Source organism: Emys orbicularis, chromosome 7 (assembly GCF_028017835.1).
Source record: "Emys orbicularis isolate rEmyOrb1 chromosome 7, rEmyOrb1.hap1, whole genome shotgun sequence".
NCBI lineage: Eukaryota > Metazoa > Chordata > Testudines > Emydidae > Emys > Emys orbicularis.
The window spans coordinates 83,177,947-83,201,923 of NC_088689.1; positions in this window are offsets into that span (position 1 = coordinate 83,177,947).

The following is a 23,977-nucleotide window of genomic DNA, read 5'->3' on the forward strand; positions in this document are numbered from 1 at the left end:
CAAAAAAAAATTTTAATAAAAGGAGGGAAATAATGCAGCATTAATTTGGGGAAACACTGCAAACGGTATATAAACATAAACCATGAGCAAAAGACCCACCACCAAGTAAGTTGGGCAGTGTCCTTTTCCCCTCAGGTTCTAAAGTCCAGTAACCCAAAAGTCCTTTTAATGTGCCCATCCCTTCTCTGAACCCCACTCACAGTTGGTGTCCTTGGACAGTGCAGACCCAGAGTTCAGAGGTGCATCTGCAGAGTTCACCTTCCACCCTGGGTGGAGGGGGGAAGGGGTAAGGAGGCACCCGCCACTCTCTGCGGGGCTCTGCTCCCGCACTCTCGGCCAGCCGCTCTGCTGGCTGCTCACCACACCTTTCCACCAGCCGCCCTGCTGATCACCAAGATGTCTTCAAGGCCCCACACTTAACATCGCTCGTACTGATTTCAGTTCTCAGTGATTTCAGTTGTTAGTGGGGAAGCTTCACCACTAGTGCACACTGGCCAGTCTCTGGTATCAGAGACACTCTATCAAAGCAGGTCTAATACTTAGACCTAGGTATAAGTGATTTCAGCTCTGCAACATGTAACAAGACTCTCAATTGAGTGTAAATTAGCTCTGTTATTACACAGTGGAGAGAGGCAGGGTCAAGGGGGGGGGGGAAGCCCTTAAGCAAGACCCACACACCAGTTACAAGTACCTGTCCCCACCCTCTCTCTCCACTCACCTGGCTTTGGAACCCATGTCCCCTGCCTAGCAAGTGCTGTGTAGTTGAGGGTGAGTCCCTCAATCAGGACATGCCAAGTATAGTTCTGCTACTCTTGAGTCACATAGCAAGGATAACAACCCTTTATAACTCCTGCCCCAATAACAAGGACACTGGGGACCTCACACCAGCCATTTGGGCAAGCAATCGCATCATGCTGAGCACCTAGGCAGGGTGGGTGTGCCCATGCAAACGAGATCAGCTCCTGAAGTCATTTTCCACAACTCACCACTAGATGTCAGGGGAGAGCTCATTCAGACTTTGCTTACACTTGCATACTTCAGTGATGGTGCAGCTGAAATGGAAATGCTTAGCTAGGCAGCATGGTATAATGTGAAAAGCACCAGAGTAAGAGCCAGGTAACTTGGGTTTTACTCCTGCCTCTGCTGTGTAGCTGAGGCCAAGTCATTTCCCTTTCCTGTGCCTCTGTTTCCCCTCCTATCCTTTGTCTGTTTTGTCTCATTAGATTGTAAAATCTTTGTAAGGACTGTCTCTCATTGTGTATGTACAGCGCCTAGCACCAGGGGCTCAAGAGCTTAGCTGGGACCTCGGGTGCTACTGTAATACAAAATAAGATACACAAACATACTAGGCATGGGCCGGAAGTTGAACCCCAGTTCCAAATGCCCTGAGCAAAGAGATCATTTGGTTTTGCTGCGGGATTTGAAATATATAGCTTGGTCAGCTTTGCCATGGGCCTAATCGAAAAGCCTGATTTCAAAGCCAGACCCAACTTTAGGGAAGCCTCACTCAAAACTCAAACTTTAGAAAAATGGGGATAACTTAAACACTGTATTTTACATTTGTACACCACCCCCACCCACACCCACATCCTCCTTTCCACTGAGACCAGACCCAGAGAGGAAGTACAATGAACCCCCACTAAGGGGAGCTAGAGGGCACTTCATTGCCATGTAAATTATGGTAAAGGCCATTAAGTTACATGCTTGTGTAAACCAAGACATCTTTGGGGCAACAGATCGACTACCTTACCTCAGGGGAGCAGTAGAATAGACTCACTCCTAAAACTGACTAGAGACGGCCCTGCCCTGACATCCCTAGTGTGAAGATCCCCAAACTTTGGGACCATCCTGACTGAGAGCCAGAGTAAAACTCTGTAGCTGGCCTCTGTTGCTATAATAAACTTGGGGTCCAGATGCCCCCGAATTTTGGGGAAGTTTTGATCCGACCTGATCTTTGCGTCTCAAGCCCGTCTCTACTTGCCTTTCAGCAACCAAAACTCTTCAGGTTTTGGGTGGGGTTGATTTCTTTTTTTCACAAATGCCCCCACAATTTTCAACAAAATTGGACCTTTTTTTTTTTTGTAAAAATTTCCGTTTTGTTGAAAAAACATAGCTGGGCAATTTTCAACCAGCTCTAACTTGCTTCCTGCTTTGACCTTAGTCCATGCTTGAAAGTGATTTTATTTGGGATTCCCTGCATTAGTTCTTCATAAAAGGATGGTCCCAGGGTGCTTCTGGAAACAACCCCAGTGGATACCCCCAGCATTGTCAACTTATCAGCACTGTTAGATGTTTGGCTGCCACCGAATAGCACTGCTGCCCTTATCCTGCAGCCTAAATGAATCCTTCCGCCCATCTCCAGAGTTTGGGATAAAGGCCTGTCTGCATCCATGCTTGGGTCTTCATTGCTCCTCTACCTGATGTAATATTCCCTGAAGGTTCCTTTCTCAGTTCCTGATCAGGATTTTAGAAAAACTGGATGCTGCCATGGAAGAATCCACCCCACTTCTTACTGGAAACCCTGTGTATGCTGGGTCAGGGAACTTATTTGTGTTGTGTTTAATTAGTTTTAGGGAGACCTCCAGCCGGCCAGGATGGCTTGAACAAATATGGTAGAGCTTCACCTTTAATACAGAGTCTCGGGTATTCATTAAAGGCAGCTGGTGACCTCTCTCCTTCCCCTCCCCCCTGATTTCCTCCTGAGCTGCTGCTTTTTGGCTAGCGTGCCATTAGAGAGTGGTGTTTTCATTGTGCTCAGGTTCCTGGCTCTCATTCTGTCCTTCCCTCCTGAAACTCCGGGGTCAGAGAAGTTCCATTTGCAACCAGATCACGGTCTTTGCTGCTCCACATCTGATGGAAAGCGTGAAGAGTTTGATCTATAATTTACAGAGATGTCTGTCTGGGGAGCGGTTGGATGTGCTGGGAAATATAGACACTACCCGCTTGCCTCTTCCTCTTCTTTTAATTTGGAAAATATTTACATCAAGGAACGGTATCAATAATCGTACACGGCAGGCATGATCATTGCCCTACCTACCCCACACATGCTCTGTCCCCACACACGCCTGCATCCTTTTCCTCCAGAGAGACAGGCAGGCTGACCCTGCAATGCCTCTCTCCGCTCCCTATACTGGTGCTAAGCAATAAATGCATCACTGGAGCAGCTGTCCCATCCCTTCTCTTGAACCTGGTCTCCCCCTTTTACTTCATTCACAGGCAGCTGCCCCTTGGCACTTACCATCTCAGAATGGCCTGCCAGCTGGCTGTCCTTTGGGGTTTCTCTGGCCCAGGCATTGGGCGGGCAGGTGCTCAATGAACTCCTCACTCTTCTTTGCATAGAAGCTGGACAGAATCCCACTGGGGAGGAGAGCCCCTGAAAAGGAGCAGAGAAGGAAATAGAGAGGCTGGGGGGAGGGGGGCAGTGCTGAGTCATGGTTCTAACCACCTGGCCAGCTGAGCTGGCAGGACATGGAGAGAGAAATATGCCGCACCCTTGAGGATGTAGCAGGGGTAGCTGCATGGGAGTCACTAGAAGGGATTCTGTCTGATTGATTCACTGATTTCCATGCAACCCTCCTGTACGCCTGCTGAGTGCCCCAGCATATCAATGACACAATATCAGCCTTTATTCCACTTCTCCCCTGAGTCGGAGACCCTTACTTCCCCTCAGTCAACTTAAGGCACGTCTATGCTACAAAATTATGTCAACCTAAGTTAGGTCGGCATACAGCCGACGTGTCGCTCACGTGTCCATGCTCCGCTCCTTGTGTCAGCGGTGAGCGTCCTCACCAGGAGCACTAATACTGACTGTACTGTCAGTGTGAGGCATTGCGGGATGGCTTCTGAAAGCCACTAATAGTCAATGTAACCAATGCAGTGTCTACAGACACTGTGTCGACCTAACTCTGTCGACGTTGACTCTACGCCTCTCATGGAGGTGGAATTATTATGTTGGCATAGTGGGACAGTTACGTTGGCAGGAGCGAAATTTTAGTGTAGACACTTATAGTTAGGTCATCGTAAGGTGCCTTGTGTTGAACTAATGCTGTAGCGTAGACCTGGCCTTCGAGGAGAGTTTGTGAAACAGAGGCCCATCGGTGCCAGCTGGCAAAGGGTTCCCTGTTCTGGAACAGCGACTCCTAACAGGCCTGCCAGCCTCACTACACCTAGCACACTGCTTTCCTATTTATCCATAAAGAATGTCGTGTAAGAGCTTAAATGAAAGCCAGGATCACGCTGGTCATTAAGATCATTGTGCAATGTATATACAGCTACAGCATAAGGAGCTGTGTATAGGTACTGAAAATATGGTTTAAAGTCTGTGTCCAAGGCAGCACTGACAAACAGGTTTTGGGTCAGACAAAGGATGTTGAATCACCTCTCTCTCTCTCTCTCTCTCTCTGTCGGCTGTGTAGATTAAGCATAGTAAGCCAACAAAACGGAAGCACCGTTTGCATGGGAACTCAATTGGGAGACAGTAAATCAAGAGATAGAAGAAATGGTCTGAGTTAAACAGGATGAAGTTTAACAAAGACAAATGCAAAGTGCTCCACTTAGGAAGAAAAAATCAGTTTCACACATACAGAATGGGAAGAGACTGTCTAGGAAGGAGTACGGCAGAAAGGGATCTAGGGGTTATAGTGGACCACAAGCTAAATATGAGTCAACAGTGTGATGCTGTTGCAAAAAAAGCAAACATGATTCTGGGATGTATTAACAGGTGTGTTGTGAGCAAGACACGAGAAGTCATTCTTCCGCTCTACTCTGCTTTGGTTAGGCCTCAGCTGGAGTATTGTGTCCAGTTCTGGGCACCGCATTTCAAGAAAGATGTGGAGAAATTGGAAAGGGTCCAGAGAAGAGCAACAAGAATGATTAAAGGTCTTGAGAACATGACCTATGAAGGAAGGCTGAAAGAATTGGGTTTGTTTAGTTTGGAAAAGAGAAGACTGAGAGGGGACATGATAGCAGTTTTCAGGTATCTAAAAGGGTGTCATAAGGAGGAGGGAGAAAACTTGTTCACCTTAGCCTCTAAGGATAGAACAAGAAGCAATGGGCTTAAACTGCAGCAAGGGAGATCTAGGTTGGACATTAGGAAAAAGTTCCTAACTGTCAGGGTGGTTAAACACTGGAATAAATTGCCTAGGGAGGTTGTGGAATCTCCATCGCTGGAGATATTTAAGAGTAGGTTAGATAAATGTCTATCAGGGATGGTCTAGACAGTATTTGGTCCTGCCATGCGGGCAGGGGACCAAATGACCTCTCGAGGTCCCTTCCAGTCTATGAATCTATGAATCTATAGGCAAGACACTGAAGAGTGAACCACAGGGGGTTGTCCTGTCTCTGGGGCAGACAATGACTTAGGTGAATATAAGGGGAAGGCAAAAAGATACCCCTTTATCCTGCACTGAGGAAGTAAATGGACAGCATGTTTATATTTGTGAAAACGGGATCTCAGCCAGGGTTCGGTGGAGAGTGCTGAGAAAGTCTCAACTTTTGCCTCCATAAATTTATCTCATTCCCAAAGCCTAAGTTCAGTTTAGTTTCTAAAAAGAGAGTTATATTTTTGTTGTATATGTCACCTATTGAGTCTGTCATCCTTATGACTTCTTAAAGCTTAGCCTTTGATAATAAGCTCAGGATTGTGTTCACTCTAAATATATCTCAGTGCTGTGATGTTATATTGGAGCTGAGCCTCAGCTGAACCAAACAGGCTGGTGTGTGCACTGCTCCTTTGGTTACAGCTTATTTAGTAATTTCCGTGAGCGTGCAGTGGCTAAGGGCTGGATGCTGCAGAGGGGGCGCTCCATGGACTAGGGCATTGGTGGATACCTAATCACTAGTGTAACTTTAGCGCGGTCGTGGCCAAGATGGAGTCTGCTCTGCAGGCAGCTCTGGCCCAGAGATGGCGCGTGCAGGAATGCAGCAGGAAAAATCCCTTCCACCCCAGGGGCACCTGTTCCAAACCCCCCAGAGTGAACACACCCACCCACCCACAGGAAAAGTACAATGGATATAAGAAAGGGAGATATTTATTTACAGAGGGATGAGAGGAGAAAAACAACAAGGGGAAATATAGGGGGAGCAGTAAAACAGGGTTGCATTCAAACCAAGGCCCCACGGGCCCAGTGGTAGCACAGACTGGAAGGGCAGACATTGAGCAATGTGTCTCCACACAGAGTTCAGGAGTCCTGAGCAAAGTTCCAGCCCAGTGGTGAGTCTTGGGTGCTCCTGGTCATCTTCGGCGCCAGTGAACTTTCCCCCAACAAACCCCTCCGGTGCCCTCTTCTTCCGCTCTCTGCAAAGCCACACAGAGCGACCACCTCCCCACTTAACTATCTAGCAGCCTCCCTCCTTGTTCTCAATGCAGAGTCACAAGCCCCAGTACTCACAGCCCCATGCAGCTCTGGGCAGCACTGATACTGGGTCGAGTTCCAGCCTGTCCTTCTCGGGCGATTCCTCCCTGGCACAGTGCTCCTCCTCGCTCCTGTTCTGGGGTGTCCCCGATCAGCCGCCCTGTCCTTCCCAGGCTCCAGGCAGGTTCTCTGCTGCTTCACTTTGCGAGGGCCTCTGTGGGCTGCCGCTCTCTCTCCCTCTCAGCTTCAGAGTCACCCCCTGGAGTTTCCCTCCTTTTTTCCTCACTCTCCCACTCTCCCCTAGGAAAAAGATTTAAAGGGGCCATGCTCTCTAAACCCCAAAGGGGTTACACTAGTCTCTACAGAGAGTGTGAGGCCTCTGCAGGCCTGAGGGCGGTGCTTGTGTGGCCAGGGGCTGGTGGTTTCAGGGAGCAGAGCTGCATAGACACGAGCATTTCATGCTAAGGGCAGGTAGGGCCTCAGAACGCTGGGTGCCTCTGGGGACTCTGCTCCCTCCATAGCCCTTTATCACCATTCATGACTTAGCTGGGGAGGGCTCATTTGACAAAAAAGTGAGAGGCCATCTCCCCATTGAGGGGCCTGAGTATTTGACTGCCTAGTGCCTCCAGCTCCCACTGGCTTAAGGGAGTAAGGGATTGAGCTCAACCTTCATCTTGGGCTGCTCCCCTCGCCACCAAACTTCCAGGTCAGCTTGGGAGGAAGGAATTTCTTTTGACCCAGGTTTGGTCCTCCAGAAGTTACTTATGTAACTGTAAGTAGCCCCAGAACATAAGAATCCAGCACATAAACCCCAAATGGGGGACTTGTCTAGGCCACCATGCTGTCAAAAGCAACATGCCCATCTTCTGTGGGACTTGAAGTCTCTTCCGAAATTTGTCTGTGGTTGTTGAGACCCTCTACCGCTTGGGCCATGGTTCCATCACCTTCTAGGCCAGTGGAACATAGAGTACCAGAATCCCAGAAGCTAGCTCATCTTGTCCATCCCCGCCAATGCAGACCTACTTTGTATTCTCCACTGCTTTTCCCAGTCTACTTTGAAATGACGCAAGCAATGGGGCGTTCACCACTTCCAATGAGAGATGATTTTGCATCCTTACAGAGCTCACTGTCTGGAGCTTTCCCTCATATTCAGCTGCATTTTTCTTTTGCTGGATTTCATCCCATTTTTCCCAGTTACACTTCCCTGGATCACCACAGAAATCCTCTTTCTCCTTGGTGTCTACGCTGTTCATGTAGCTGATGATATTTACTGTATTTCTCTTTGTCTGACAGCTGTTAACAGCTGCTCACTCCCACCCACCCCTAATTTAATCAATGCAACAAAAATCTTCTCTCCCTTGCCTCTCTGTTTCATTTACATCTCTCTGCTTGCTCTACTGCCCTTTAATAATGCCTTCCTCTCTTTATCAATTATGAAGAACCTGGCATAGATCATTCTTAGCTCTCTCGTCCCCTCCCATAATTGGTACAGAAGATAACATGCTTTTATGCTAAAAATTGGTCCAAGCTACCAAGGTAGAATCCAGATGGGTTTGGATGCAGAGTTTATAGAGACAGCAGGAAACAATGATGTTTAGGTTCAAAATTCAGGTAGTTGAACTGTGGGGGATTTGATTCTGGCCCATCTCTAGTTTACACAGTGGATACTAGCAGTCAGCTCTCTAGTTCTTTAACATATAAAGAACCACTTAATAACTGGATGGATTTATACAGAGCTACAAAACAAACATATTTTAGTGTGATCATGTGAGCAACCCATTGGTTTTAATAAAGTAATAATTAAAACCTGCAGCAGACCAGCTAACTCAAGGTGATACTGTCAGCTTTGGGGTAGATCTATCCAAAGTACTTATCTAGCGCCCATGCCGTGGTATCTGAACACCTCACAACCTTTAATGTCTTTATTCTCACAACCCCTCGGTGAGGTAGGGAAGTATTGTTATCCCCATTGTACAGATGGGAAACTGAGTCACAGAGTGGCTAAGTGACTTGTCCACAGTCACACAAAACGTCTGTAAGATATTGAAGCCAGGTCACCCAGGCTAAGATGTTCACCACTGGATCATCCTTCCTCTTCCATCTTCAGCAGATGTACATCGGTGTAGCTCTGTTGACTTCTAAGGAACTGTGCTGCTTTGCACCACTTCAGGATTTGGCCCATGTTTTATACTGATGACCTTAATTGGATACCAGATCAAGTATAGATTGACTCATGCCTCTGTGTTGTCATTTTAAATTGCTATTTTTGGGACCTGCTGTATCTCCCATGGCCTCGTGCAATGCCTCTCTGAACTCAAGTAGCGAGCTGCATGCATCAAGGCTGAGAAGAGCCTCTTGGGATCAGGATCCATGACAGCAGTCACAGTTCAGGGCAACTGCACCTGTATTTCTCCTCCACAGTCCAGGAAGAGCACCACTGTCACGTTTCCGGCTCCCCAGCCATTACCTCTCTTGGACAGAGACCAGCACCTCTCTTCCTCCTGTCCAGGATATTCCCTGTTTGCACAGTTCCCTGCCAATGCTGTGAATTCCCCAGCAAAAGACAGACTGGCTCAGCAGGCTTGCTTTGCCTTCATTCCTCAGAGGCTATCACCAGCATCATTGCCCACAGTGATAAGTTACCACCCAGCTCTTTCTAAGCAAGCACATTTATTCTCAAGGTAAAAGCATTACAAAGAAAACATTAAAAACAATAAAGGGACCTACACAACTGATAAGTTTATCGGTGATCACCCCAACTACACTGAGGGCCCTGGCAGGTGAACAGTTCTTCAAACTCCAAGGTGCTTCTCTGGCTTCCACCTCTGTGGTATCTGAGCACCTCACAAGGGATTCTTCTGTGGTCACACGTTCCTAACAGCTGTTAGCTCAGAACAAGCATGCTCATGAACAGTGAAGTCCCTCCTTTATACAGCCTGGGTCTTTGATCTGGGAATAGATAATTTGGAGACAGTGGGTTCAGGGCGTAGTCTCAAAAGGCTGGGTATTCGCATAACCAAAGGAGTTACCTCCGCATACACCTTCCCCTAGAGGTTTCCTGGGAAATCCACTTAATGATCACATTGGTTCAAATCATCCTTTGAAGCTCATAACGCTTCCGAGGGTTCACGTTAGTCAGGGTTCTGCCCTAGAGATATGACATTCAAATATTTACCAATTATTTGAGGATTGTATTTTTAATACAGTGTATTCCCAAAATACTTCAGCTTAATTCAATAAGGGTTGGCCAGGAAACTGCCGTATCTGTCATGCCAACTAGCACTGGGGCGCTGTCTCCTATTCGCAAAAATAACAGGAGTACTTGTGGCACCTTAGAGACTAACAAATTTATTAGAGCATAAGCTTTCATGGGCTACAACCCACTTCTTCGGATGCTCTAATAAATTTGTTAGTCTCTAAGGTGCCACAAGTACTCCTGTTATTTTTGCGGATACAGACTAACACGGCTGCTACTCTGAAACCTGTCTCCTATTCATTCGTCTCAGCCGGGACGTCATACTGGAGCAGTTGTTAAGTCAGTAGCTACACAACACGGGCATTCTACCCCTTCCTCACACTTGCGGGTGGTGGTGTTCCCAGAACTCTCCACTGTCATACACAGCTGGGTGCCCAGGAACCCTAGATCCATTATACAGTGCCATTCACAAACGAGTCTCAGCTTGTCACAGTGTATGAATTTGATCAGACATCTGGCTAAAGGCTGAGCACAAGAGAGCCAAAATAGTTGAACCCTACTAAATCAATGGGCAGGAGCCTTGTGTGTGTGTGTGTGTGTGTGTGCGTGTGTAGGTGTACACCTTTTCTTGGGGCACTGAGAGGGGACATTCATTAGCATTTGGTGGAGGTATCCCACAGGGTTATTCACCTGCCACTGCGGGGGAGAGGAAGGTCAGTCCTTCCCATCGGGTAGCTGTCTGTTACTAATGGCAGTTATGTCCATTGCCTGTGGGTCCATGTGCCTGGAGCCAGTTCTGAAGCAGCACAAGGGTCCCTCGTATGAGAAATCCCTGTGCATTTGAGAAGAAGGTAACGAACAAATGCACTGCCCACGAGGCGATCCAAGAGCAGATCAGCAGCATCTCCTGCTGGCTGGCTCGTGTGGTGGTTTCCCTGGAGATTGTTTGACATCCTCTTCCAAGGAAGGGAGAAAAGACTGGCAATGTAGCTCATAGACTCACAGACTTTAAGGTCAGAAGGGACCAAAGAGATACATTTCCCACCCAACCTGCTATCCCTGACCCCACAAAAATCTCAGGCCACAGGCTTTGTAGTGGATCATTGTTGTTATTGGTCTCTGGGTGGCACCAATGATGGACTAGGTGCTATCCGTGTACCCAGGAAAATGCAGCCCCTGCCCAACTAACTCTTCCCACTTCCAATGTGAGTGAGGTCATCTCCCCATCTCCGTGAAACAAACTCCAGGGGTGTGCTTCTGTCAGCCTCCCTGCCCCTGCCCACAGCTTCTCAGCTCAGGGGGAACGGAGAGGGCTCATTCCACAGGGCTCCGCGCATCCCATGGTAATGACTGTGGCAGTTGCTGTGAGTTCTGAGATTTCCCAGCTTCTTTGCCTCAATAATTTTGCTTAATTTAAAAGCTCTTACTAGCAGGAACCTGCTAGCAAATGTGAAAATATTTCAATGATGGGGGGGTTGGGGTTTCAACAGGGTGAGAGATTTTTTTCAATGGCTAAGCATAATTGCCCTTCAAATGTCAGGTCAAACTGAACTTATGTCTATGCTGGCTTGGCAAAGTCTGTCCCCCAGAAAGGCTCGTGCAGAGAACTACACATGCTCTCAGACCTGTGTGCGCGCACACACACCCCCTACAGGCTCTCAGATCTACTCGCAGAGACACGCGCGTGCATGCTCACAGTCCCATGTTCATAGCCCTACAAACACACACACACACGGATAGACCCGCACATGAAGCCCTCGCAAACAGGCATAGACCTGCACAAGTGCCGATCTATACACACTCCGCCCTGCTCTCAGACTTGCACACACAGACGTGCAATCATGTGCACACACTCACAGACACATGCACACACGCATACAGAGGTCTAAACACGTGCATGCACACGGACAGGCCTATATCCACCCTCGTGCGCCTGGATACATGTGCAATTCTCCATGTGATTGCACGCATGCCAAGACCTGTGCACATATAATATGTGCACCCAGGCTTCCAGACAAACACACAAGAACCCCTGCACCACTACACATCCCAAGCATTCATATCACCAGACACATACATGCACACACACACAGACCCCCACACGCATACATCTACATGCAGCAGCCACGCAATCACACACATTAACCCAAAAAGATCTGGGGCCAAATTCACTGTGGCTGTGGACTGCGGTGAAGTTGCCTCGAGGATGGATTTGCTCTTTAGAGTCTCCCTCCAGGAGGCCAGCGATTTCATTGTTTCGTGCGGTGCCGGCAGCCAAGGACTGGCAAAATGGATCCGGGATCAATGTGGATTTTACAAGGCAGCGACATAAAACCATCTCCTGCATCTTTAACTCAGGCTGTCGCTAAGCAGGGCCCAAAGTGAGAGAAATCAAATTGTTTTGACAAACACATTTTCTCGAGGAACCTCAGGAGAGTTGCTGTAGCTAAACAGAACGGGGGCTGAATTGGATTGGTTGCCATGGAAACCTCAGAGAGCCGGAACCCATGAACTAAACCATCCTAATAATACCTTCAGCTCACACACCAGCTAAGGGCGTCTGGGACGGCAGGATCAAAAGCGCTCTAGCTCCAGGGCTGCAGCTTGGGAAATTTGGTGTGTGTGCAGTGGGGGTGTATTAACTCGACAGTTCAGCTCCAACTTATCCCCTGCTTTCCCTCGTCGCCAGGTGCAAGACAAAAGGCGATTGACTTAAATGTTCAATAGTGAAAGGAAATATGTCAGAAAAGCAGATCGCTCTTCAACTCCTGCGCCGATATTTGTATTCTCTGTCTTCTCCCCTCTCTCTGTTAATTTCGTTCTTTTCCCCTCTCCAAAGTTATTGTCCCACTCTTTCTTTCCTTATGTTTCCCATCTGGCTCTCTCTTTCTTACTCACTTTTCCCTTTCATTCTCCCCCATCTGTCCTTCCTACTGCATTTTCTTTCTTCTCTTCCTGGTTTGAGAGAGGGGAGTTCTGTCTCCATGGCCCATTCTGCTTTTGGCTTCTCTGCCAGCTCTGCCCCAAAGGTGCCAATTGGTGCCAATTATCAGGCTGGCACCAGTCCACTGGCAGAACAGAGCGACCGTGGGGGAAAACCTTCTGGGATTACTCATTCAGACTGAAATGGAGATTTCAGCTCTGCCAAGGGGAATGGTAAATTCATCATCCCTTGGAGTCTTTCACTTGAGATTTGATGCCTTTCTGAAAGACACACTTTACTTCAACTGTGTTACTAAACTCAATAACATTCACTTATGTGGCAATTCTCTCCACTGCATGAAATTCTCTGGCCTTTGTTATACAGGAGGTCAGACTACAAGATCACAGCGGTCCCTTCTGGCCTTTGGGACTACGGATCTACATTCACAGCCCTTCTAGCCAGCTTTCCACAAACGTTTGAGTGCACAAAAAGGGAAAACGGGAATGTTTGAATGTTCCCAGAGGCAAATTTCAGGTTGTAGAGTCAACTGAAATATTTGCAATTTGCAATTCATGCTCTGTTGGTTAGTTATATAAATTGTCCAGCTAGAGAATAGAAACAACACCACATGAGCTCTGAAACCACCCACACGGTGCAACGATTGTACTCGGCCAACAGCTCATAAGCCGTTCCCCTAGACAGGGCCAGCCCTGGGCAAACTTGTACTTTGATGCCCCTGGCCTCAATGGGCACAGTGCCCCCCATTACCCATGGGCTCCCCAGGCTTCCCAACTCCCTTCGCCTCTAACCCCTGCACCCCCCACCCCGCACTCCTAACCCCTGCCCTCCTCCTGCCCCCCTAGCCCCTGCACTGTGCCCCCTTCACCCCTAACCCTTGCACCCCCTCCTTCACGCACATGGGGAAACTGACTTGGATGCAGGGAGCAGCTAGCATTGCTGCTTGCTCAGTCCCTCCAATGCTGCTCCTCCGCGCCCCCCTTGGGGCCTGTGAGGCGGGGAGCGAGGAGCAATGTCAGGGCTCCCTTCATCCAGGTCACGTTTCCCACCTGGACTGAGTAATGGGCAGGCAGGTGAGCAGCAGCTCCTGATGCCTCACAGCACAACCCAAGTGTGGAATGTGGCCTGGATGCATGGAGCACTTGGTGTTGCTCCTCGTTCCACCCCTCATAGGCCCCTAGGTGGGCGCGAAGAAATGCTGGGGGGAGCAGTATCTGTGCATCACCACTCATGCCCCCCCCCCAATGTTGTTCCGCTGGAAGCAGGGAGAAATCTGTCCCCCGGCGCTTCCCTGCCAGCCAGGAGCAGTTTCTGAAACTAAACCAACAGCACACACCTCTGTGCTGACACACGGTGCCCCCTTGCCCACCGGCAGCCTGGGCGGTCGCCTGGGTTGCCCACCCATAAGGCTGGTATTCTCATTCAGGAAAGCACTTAAGCACACGCTTAAGTCCCATTGCACAGGCTTAAAGTTGCGGACTTACTGAACTGCTTTCCTGAGGGCATTTTGCAAAGGAATGAATGAATAAGTTTGAATAAGAAGCACAATCAGGAACAGAAATAGAGAGAAATTTCAGTAAATAAATGATTCAGATAGTTCAGGGCTGCTATAATCCATAGGCCACCTAGCAACCAGGCAATGACTCTTGGTCAGTATTGACCTCAGCTGGATTGCAAAGTGCCAGTTGGGAACAAATGGCTCTGTAGTCCCCGGGACCACCAGTCCCTGCTTCTTCCTCATCTCTCTTTCTCTCTCTCTTTCCCATGTCCTCCCTCTCCCATGTTCCAAGTGTTGTAACTTCTCAAGCACTGTTGTTAAGTGAATTTGGGAGCAGTGCACAGTCGGGGGAGGGGATGGGGGCGCAAGGGGCCTGGTTCTCTTCTCATTTATGCCTGTGGGAAACTGGTGTAACCCCACTGATGTCAGGGGAGTTACTCTAGATTTATCCCATGCTCTCAGAGCCTGATACATAGCCCTTGACTTCAGTGGATCTTGGATTAGGCCCTTCATGGCAGGAGAATTAGGCACAAGGATTGACATTTTCCTATGTGGATGCCAACAGCACCTAAGTGACTTAGGGTATGTCTACACTACGAGAGTAGTTCGATTTTACTTAAATCGAATATGTGGAATCGATATTACAAAGTCGAACGTGTGTGTCCACACTAAGGACAGTAATTCGACTTTGTGAGTCCACACTAACGGGGCAAGCGTCGACATTGGAAGCGGTGCACTGTGGGCAGCTATCCCACAATTCCCGCAGTCCCCGCTGCCCATTGGAATTCTGGGTCGAGCCCCCAATGCCTTCTGGGGAAAAAAATGTGTCGAGGGTGGTTTTGGGTAACTGTCGTCATCGAACCGTCACTCCCACCCTCCCTCCCTGAAAGCGCCGGCGGGAAATCAGTTCACGCACTTTTCTGGTCAGTGACAGCGCGGACGCCACAGCACTGCGAGCATGGATCCCGCTGCGACCATCGCTGCAGTTATGGCCATTATCAACACCTCGCACCTTATCATCCACCTTTCCCAGAGGCAGATGTTGAGAAATCGGGCGAGGAGGCTACGGCAGCGCGGTGAGGACCTGAAGTCTGAGAGTGGCACAGACCTGTCACAAAGCACAGGACCCCGCGCCGAGGACATCATGGTGGCAATGGGTCATGTTGATGTTGTGGAACGGCGATTCTGGGCCCGGGAAACAAGCACGGACTGGTGGGACCACATAGTGCTGCAGGTCTGGGATGAATCCCAGTGGCTGCGAAACTTTCGCATGCGGAAGGGGACTTTCCTGGAACTTTGTGAGTTGCTGTCCCCTGCCCTGAAGCGCAAGGACACCCGGATGCGAGCAGCCCTGACTGTCCAGAAGCGAGTGGCCATAGCCCTCTGGAAGCTTGCAACGCCGGACAGCTACCGGTCAGTCGCGAACCACTTTGGCGTGGGCAAATCTACCGTGGGGGTTGTTGTGATGCAAGTAGCCAACGCAATCGTTGAGCTACTGCTCTCAAAGGTAGTGACCCTGGGAAACGTGGAGGTCATCATAGATGGCTTCGCCGCGATGGGATTCCCAAACTGCGGTGGGGCTATAGATGGAACTCACATCCCTATCCTGGGACCGGACCACCAGGCCAGCCAGTACATTAACCAAAAGGGCTACTTTTCAATGGTGCTGCAAGCACTGGTGGACCATAGGGGACGTTTTACAAACATCAACGTCGGATGGCCGGGCAAGGTTCATGACGCTCGTGTTTTCAGGAACTCTGGTCTGTTTAGACGGCTGCAGGAAGGTATTTACTTCGCGGACCACAAAATAACTGTTGGGGATGTGGAGATGCCTATAGTGATCCTCGGGGACCCAGCCTACCCGCTAATGCCCTGGCTCATGAAGCCCTATACAGGCGCCCTGGACAGTAAAAGAACTCTTCAACTACCGGCTGAGCAAGTGCAGAATGGTGGTGGAGTGTGCTTTTGGACGTCTCAAGGGGAGATGGAGAACCTTACTCACTCGCTCTGATCTCAGCGAAACCAATATCCCCATTGTTATTGCAGCTTGCTGTGTGCTCCACAATCTGTGTGAGAGCAAGGGGGAGACCTTTATGGCGGGGTGGGAGGTTGAGGCAAATAGCCTGGCTGCTGATTACGCCCAGCCAGATAGCCGTGCGATTAGAAGAGCCCAGCGGGACGCGCTGTGCATCCGGGAGGCTTTGAAAGCTAGGTTCCTGAGTGAGCAGGGTAACCTGTGACTATTAAGTTTGTTTACAGAGAAGCTGAACCTGCCCCCGTTTCTTTACCCAGTAAATGTTCACTATCCTCTCCAGTTACATACCCCGTTCACCCCCTTCCAACACACGTTTAAAAATAAAATCACTTGAAATTTGTTAATGAACACCGTTTTCTTTATTACTGTTTTCGCGGGAAAGTGTTGAACCTGGGACGCAGACTGTGGTGGGGAGCGGGTGTAGTGTAGTGATGCAAAGGACGCTTCTAAACTCCAGGAATGACAGGCTCCGCACTGGTGGACTGGTTGTTTCAACGGAGCCTGCCACCCCTCCTGTTCGGGACTCTGTGTGTGGGGGCTATGTGACTTTGTGGCAGGGGGAGGACGGTTACAGATCCCCTGCTGTGTGGCTCTGTGATCCAGGATAAGGACCGCTGCATAAGATCTCTAACCGCCCTCCCCCGCCACAAAGTCACATAGCCCCCCTTCTCCCCCCCCAGAACATGAAACACCTCCCAGACTGACCAGGGTAACTAGTGAATGCAATGTATGTGTGCCCTGCTGCTGAACCTGCCCCCGCGTCTGTACCCTGGTAAAGGTGACTGTCCTGTCCAATTACCAACCCCCTTCCCCCCCTTCGAACAGACTCTCCTCTAAAAGAACAGGATGGAAACAGTAATTAACAGAAACGTATTTTTTATTAGCAACTACACATGAAACTGGGGGATGAAACTGGGACGGGGGCTTGGGTGAGGCGGGAAGGAAAGGACTTATCAAATTTTGGGGAATGAGAGCCTTCTGGTACTTGAGCAGTCTGCAGGGGTGGAGTGAGAGTTTTCACGGACTCTGCCGCCCCTCCTTCTTGGGACTTTGGGTGAGGGGGGTATGGGACTTTGTGGCGGGGGAGGGCGGTTAGAGATAGACTGCAGCGGGGCTCTGTCCTCCTGCCTCCAGTCCTGCAGAACATCCACAAGGCGCCGGAGCGTGTCCGTTTGCTCCCTCATTAGTCCAAGCAGCGTTTGAGTCGCCTGCTGGTCTTCCTGCCGCCACCTCTCCTCCCGTTCCATGTGTGATCGGTGCATTTGGGACAAGTTATCTCTCCACTGGGTCTGCTGGGCTGCCTGGGATCGGGAGCAGCCCATAAGTTCTGAGAACATGTCCTCCCGTGTCCTCTTCTTCCTACGCCTAATCTGCGCTAGCCTCTGGGAGTGTGATGCCAGGGTAGTTCGGGAGACAGTCGCAGCTGTGGGATGGGAAAAAGGGAGTGAATTCCTCAGAAAGATAAATTTTTGGGTGAACAAAGAACATAGTCTTTCTCTGTGAAGAAGACCATGCACAGCACCTATCACATGCGCACTCAGGACAAGGTCGAATTTTCGGCCTTCGCATTCAGTGCCTGGGGTCTTGCAGTGCAGATCAGACAAGCGGGACAGGACAGCGGAATTTGGGTAACAGGCTGACATGGTAAGCCGTAGACTTGTGGCTGCTTAAAACTTTAATAATAGCACTGGCCTCCTTTCACGTTCAAAGCAATGCCAGTCCCTGCTGCCAGCAATCCGGCAAGCATGAACCCTGCCCCGCCCCACCCCCTTGCGGCTGTCCCAGGGAAAGATCCCTGTATGCTGCCCCTCTCCTGCCTCCACCGCGTGGCTGTAAACCACCGGTTACAGTTCTGTAAAGGAACAGGCAAGCAGTCCCAATACTAACATTCCCCTACCTAATTCAAAGCAGGTCACCATGAGCGACATCACTCTGATGAGGATTTCAGAGACGGAGAAAGAACGGATGCTTCGGGAAAGCCTGCAAAGACCAGGGCCGTATGCCACCATGCTCTGCAAGGCAATGATCCCCGAGTACTTGCTTGTCTCCTGGCGTGGAAACGTTTCCTACCACGGAGGACCCAATAAGGCCGCTCTCCCCAGGAACCTGATGCAAAGGCTTTCCAATTACCTCCAGGAGAGCTTCATGGAGATGTCCCAGGAGGATTTCTGCTCTATCCCCGGACATATAGACCGGATTTTACTGTAGCTGCACTGGCAGGGACTAAACAGTAGAGCGGCTTGGGCAGAACAATCATGCTAAAGCGGACATTGTTAGATTTTTTTTCAGTAGTTGCACTGCCAAGGACTGAAACGCTAAGCGCCTAGGGCAAAGTAATCATGAAAAACCCATTGTTAATATTGTTAATATTCCTGTTCTGTTAAAAATAAATGTTTACATGTTTAAAACACTTACCGACTGATCCTTCCCCTGATTCTGTGTCCGGGTTAACGCCTGGGGACGGTTGGTAGGGGATCTCTGTGAGGGTGATGAAGAGATCCTGGCTGTCGGGGAAATCAGCGTTGTAAGCGCTGTCGACTGCCTTGTCCTCCTCATCTCCTTCCTCATCTTCCCCGTCCGCTAACATGTCCGAGGAACCGGCCGTCGACAATATCCCATCCTCAGAGTCCACGGTCAGTGGTGGGGTAGTGGTGGCGGCCGCACCTAGGATGGAATGCAGTGCCTCGTAGAAACATGATGTCTGGGGCTGGGATCCGGAGCGTCCGTTTGCCTCTTTGGTCTTCTGGTAGCCTTGTCTCAGCTCCTTGATTTTCACGCGGCACCGCGTTGCATCCCGGCTGTATCCTCTCTCTGCCATGGCTTTAGAGATCTTCTCGTAGATCTTTGCATTCCGTCTTTTCGATCGCAGCTCGGAAAGCACGGACTCATCACCTCACACAGCGATCAGATCCAAGACTTCCCGATCAGTCCATGCTGGGGCCCTCTTTCTATTCTGAGATTGCATGGCCATCTCTGCTGGAGAGCTCTGCATCGTTGCCAGTGCTGCTGAGCTCACCACGATGTCCAAACAGGAAATGAGAGTCAAACTGCCCAGACAGGAAAAGGAATTCAAATTTCCCCGGGGCTTTTCCTGTGTGGCTGGTCAGAGCATCCGAGCTCGGACTGCTGTCCAGAGCGTCAACAGAGTGGTGCACTGTGGGATAGCTCCCGGAGCTATTACCGTCGATTTCCATCCACACCTAGCCTAATTCGACATGGCCATGTCGAATTTAGCGCTACTCCCCTCATTGGGGAGGAGTACAGAAGTCGAATTTAAGAGACCTCTATGTCGAACTAAATAGCTTCGTGGTGTGGACGGGTGCAGAGTTAATCCGATGTAACGGTGCTAAATTCGACATAAACTCCTAGTGTAGACCAGGCCTTAGAAGCTTACGTCCCATTGAAAGTCAAGTGGCTGCTGCGGGGGTGCAGCACATCTGAGAATCAGTCCGCTTAGTTAGGTACCAACAGGCGGATTCAGGTGACGAGCTGTAGGCAGCCACCTTTGCAAAGATCAGACAAGATCATCTTGTGTGGGTGTGCTGTCACAGCCAGAGCCACAGAGAGCTCTGCATGCCCACCTGGCATTACAGAGATCCCGAGACAGTCCGATCTGACCCCCCAGCAACCACCGAGCTGCCCTTTCTACCTTTTAGCTTCTCCGTTTCACTCACTTGATCTCTGTGTAATTCGTCTAGCTCTAGCAAACCAGTAAGAAGCCTTTTTGTCCTGAATGCAGCTAAGATACAGACCCTAGCCCTGCTCTTCCCCATCTCCCCCCATTCTTTAATCCCTCTCTCCTTCCCATACTCTCATTCCTATTCATTATTATTATTTGGTATTTGTATTATCGTAGCCCCCAGGATCCCAAGTCATGGGCCAGGACCCCGTTGTGCTAGGTGTTGTAGCGATACAAAGTGCAAAGCTGGTCCCTGTCCCACAGACCTTACGATCTTGCTCCCCTGTTTTCCTTCTGTCCATATGCCTGTTTCTCTGCTCGCCTTTCTATCTCACCATAGCTTCCCCTGCCAGGGGACACGGTATAATTTCTCATTACTATATAAAAAATTCCCAGGAATGACCATGTCCGGGGAAGATCCATTCCCTATCTCTGGCCAGGACTTTGGGACAACTGAATGTGAGACTGAACCCAGTGCATGCTGGGACAGGATTTGGGGACTGTAGGGCCAATGAAGTCTCCGCTCCTGTGAATAAGGGTTTGCAGGATCAGCCCTGGCTAAGGTGCATACCCAGGCAGCTCAGAGGTGTTGAGCTAAGCGGATCACTATGCACCTCATTAGCAAAGGTGAGATCCTTGTCCCATTGAAGTCAATGGCAAAACTCCCACTGGGCCAGACTTTCACTTGGAGTCTGCACTACTTTAGCTCAAGAAGCTCCTGGTGACAGATGATTTCATAGGGCCTCTTTTTCCATCCATTCCTCTGCAACAAATCACCAGCCATAAGAAATGCTAATGGTTCCAGGTCCTACTGACTGCCTGCCTTGCTCTCTGCATGTGAAAATCTTGCTGCTGGGTGTTTGCTCTCGGAGTTGACAGCAGTTAATGCACCAGGGACTGGCGCACTTTGCTGTTAGTGTATGTGTGTGTGTGTGTGTTTAATTTGCACACATGCTGCATCTCACGGCATCGCGTTAAACTTGATTCCAGGCAACTTCTGTGTCTCTAAGCTGCTGCAGTACAGCACAGAGAGAGATCGAATGATGTGGCAACTGGTACATGGACGGATGATGATGAGAGATGGATAGATGATGATGGGGATCAGATTTGTTTATGATGATAATTGGGGGATAGATATATAGATGGTGGATAATGATAATGGGGATGCATAGATAGATAGATGATGGTGATAGGGGAATAGCTAGCTAGCTAGATATGGATAAAATCACTTGGTTTGTGCCAGAACCTCTGGCTATTCCCTGCTGATCCCCAACATATGAGTACTGATCACAGAGTTGGGCAAGTTTCCGGAAGCAGGTTGTCATTCTCCCAGGCCATCTTTAAATGACATCTCGTTTCATCCTCCCCCACATCTACCCTTAAAAGTTACAGAGGATCTTCGGGCATGTGAAAGAGACACAAATGCTGGTAAATGATTAGCTTAGTTTAGCCAAAACACTTTGGCACTGGAAAAAAGCGATAGAATAGCATTCATTCTGCTAATAAACTCCTGGTATTTGCTTAGCACAGATGCAGGTCTGTCAGACGCTCGCTCCGGGATATTTATCAACAAAACACTGAACTGTGAAGGTCTCTGGACAGTTTTCTGCTTTCAAGATGCAAAAGGCTGCATTCTTTTTCCCCCAGCCACAAAAACTGCCTGTAAAATCCCCTTTGAAGAATGTTCCTCTTGCAGGGCTTTCTCTCTGCAAGCTCTCTGGAAGGTGTTTTTTTTTCTTTCTCTCACCCTCCCCTTTGGAAGACTTGCTCCTGCCTGATGCACCCTGGCTTTTTAGCAGCATGGCTCAAAGCTTCTGAGGTTTCTAATAGAGTTGGGCCTCTAGCTGTGGCTGCAGATTAATAATCCACAATGGCCAGTACAGTGAGTCATATGCAAGTGATGCAGGAGGGTCACAGAATCCCCTGTAAAGAAGATGGAAAGCGGACAGAAAGTGGCATCAGGACACAGCAGCAGTGGTTGGAGGTTTCCTTGGGATGCTGGAATATGTAAGGGGGTCAGCAGGGAAACAATGAAGGTGGTCAGTGACTGAGTGATCTAGTGAGAAGACAGTGGAGCGTAGGTGTGCAGTGACTTGTCATGAGATGCATATGGAGTGGGACCTGAGAACAGAGTCCCATCCATGCTTAACGTAAGAACATAAGAGCTGCCATACTGGGTCAGATTATGGGCCATCTTGCCCAGCATCCTGTCTCTGACAATGGCCCATACCAAAGCTTCAGGGGGAGTGCACGCAGCAGGGAAGTTTACTCCCTACTCTTACAGGATTCAAAGCCATGCATCTCAGCCTGCTCCTGTAAGGCTCCATAGCAGGGGGAGATGAAAGTTAAACATGACCCAGAGTGACACAGTAGGCAGAGCCCATAAAATGACCGTGTATTTCCCAGGAGTGGTTTAGAGTGTGGGACCTAGACCAGCCAGTCTGTTCAGTCCTATCCCAATCCACCTCTGCACCAAACCTATAACAGCAGTTCATCTCACCTGCCAGTCTCTCCTGCCATCTCTCTGTGAGCTGAGCGGTGCATTGGGCGAAGGGGGGTTTCCTTTCGGCAGTTTTGAATTTGCCTCCTTTCAGTTTCACTCAATGTCCTTGATTTCTAAAAATACTTTCTAAAAATGCAACAAGCACCTTTCTCAGACGTTTGGGACCACTTCCTCTTCTGTACGTATTTCAATCAATACGCTCCCTTTAAGTGCAGATAAGAAATCTAGATCAACAGAGTCATTTTAACTCTGACCAAATCCAGCTTTTCAGGGCATGGAATTTAAATATGCGTATGTGATTACAGCATATTTAGGCTGTATCTGAGGAACTCTACATTTATGACCCTGATTCAGCAATATACTTAGGCACTTGGATTCTCTGAATCATCCCATTGGAGCGACTGAGACTGCTCATGTGCTTACATTTATGCATATGCTTAAGAGCCCTTGCTCAACCAGCGCTTATATCCTTACATGGGTCAGATCTTCAAAAGTGATCATTTAGACGTCAAAATAAGTGGCCTAGGGTCAAGTGTGACCAGCTAAATCGAGGTAGAAGGTATTAACCTGTGTTTACATGAGGGAAAAGGTCCTGGCTAGGTTAGGGCTAACTGGCACATGTTAACTAACCCCAACCTCTTTTCCTAATCTTCATAAACCCATTAAAGGTTTGGAGGCTGGGGGATTGGTTTGTTCTAGCCAGTGGAAGCAGAGCCCTAACCAGGAATGCATTAAAAGCTGGTTAATTTCTTATTTGATTTTAAAACCTGTCTGGCTCCTCCTAATAAAAATAGATTAAAAAGCAAATAAAATGTTAATGGATGCATAAGTGGGGATAGACCTTGGCGTATTATCCTCACCACATGTCTCATTCACGCTGCCCCACAGATGTGCCCTACCCTGACTGGATATACCACCTCTAGAAATGAGCAGGCCCATGGCCCATTTAATCACTGGACTCCCTATTATGTCTGCCAGAGGTTTTGGGTCTCCCCAAGCATCCCTGACCATCTTGGCTAATGATGGATCTATCTTCCATGAACTTATCTAATTCTTTTTTGAATCCAGTTATACTTTTGGCCTTCACAACATCCCCTGACAATGAGTTCCATGGGTGTAAGCAGAGTCAGGATGAGCTCTACCCTGACATCTGGTGGTGAATTATGGCGAGTGTGGAAAAGAACTCCAGGGGCTGATCTTGTTTGCATAGGCACACCCACTCGCCTGGCATGGAACAACAGCAACTGAAAGTGGTTACTTTGGCTGGTGTGGGATCCCCAGTTTCTCTATTATTGGGGCAGGAAGAATAAAGTTTTGTTACCCTGATTCTGTGAATCAAGGCCAGTGGAACTGTTGTATGACAGAAGGACTGAGTGAGTCCTTCACCATTACCTAAGTAGCACTTGCTTGACAAGGGGCATGGGTTACAAAACCCAGTGAATTGAGAGAGGATGGGGACAGGTATTTGTACCTGATGGTATGGGCCCCCTCTGAGGGTTTGAAACACTAATTGCACCATCTCCTCTCTCCACTGTTGAATGTCAGAGCTAACTTTGATTCCATTAGGAGTCTAGTTATAGGCTGCTGAGCTGAATTCACTTTGGGCCAATGGTGCACCAGCACTAGGGCTCCCCTACTATTGAGCTGAAATTGCTAAGAGCTGAAATCACAAAAGAGCTAAAGTTATTAAGAGCTGAGATCACTGAGTGAAGTGTTAACAAGTGGGGGAGCCTGAAGCTATATTGCTCAGCAGCTGGCGGAGCAATTTGTGG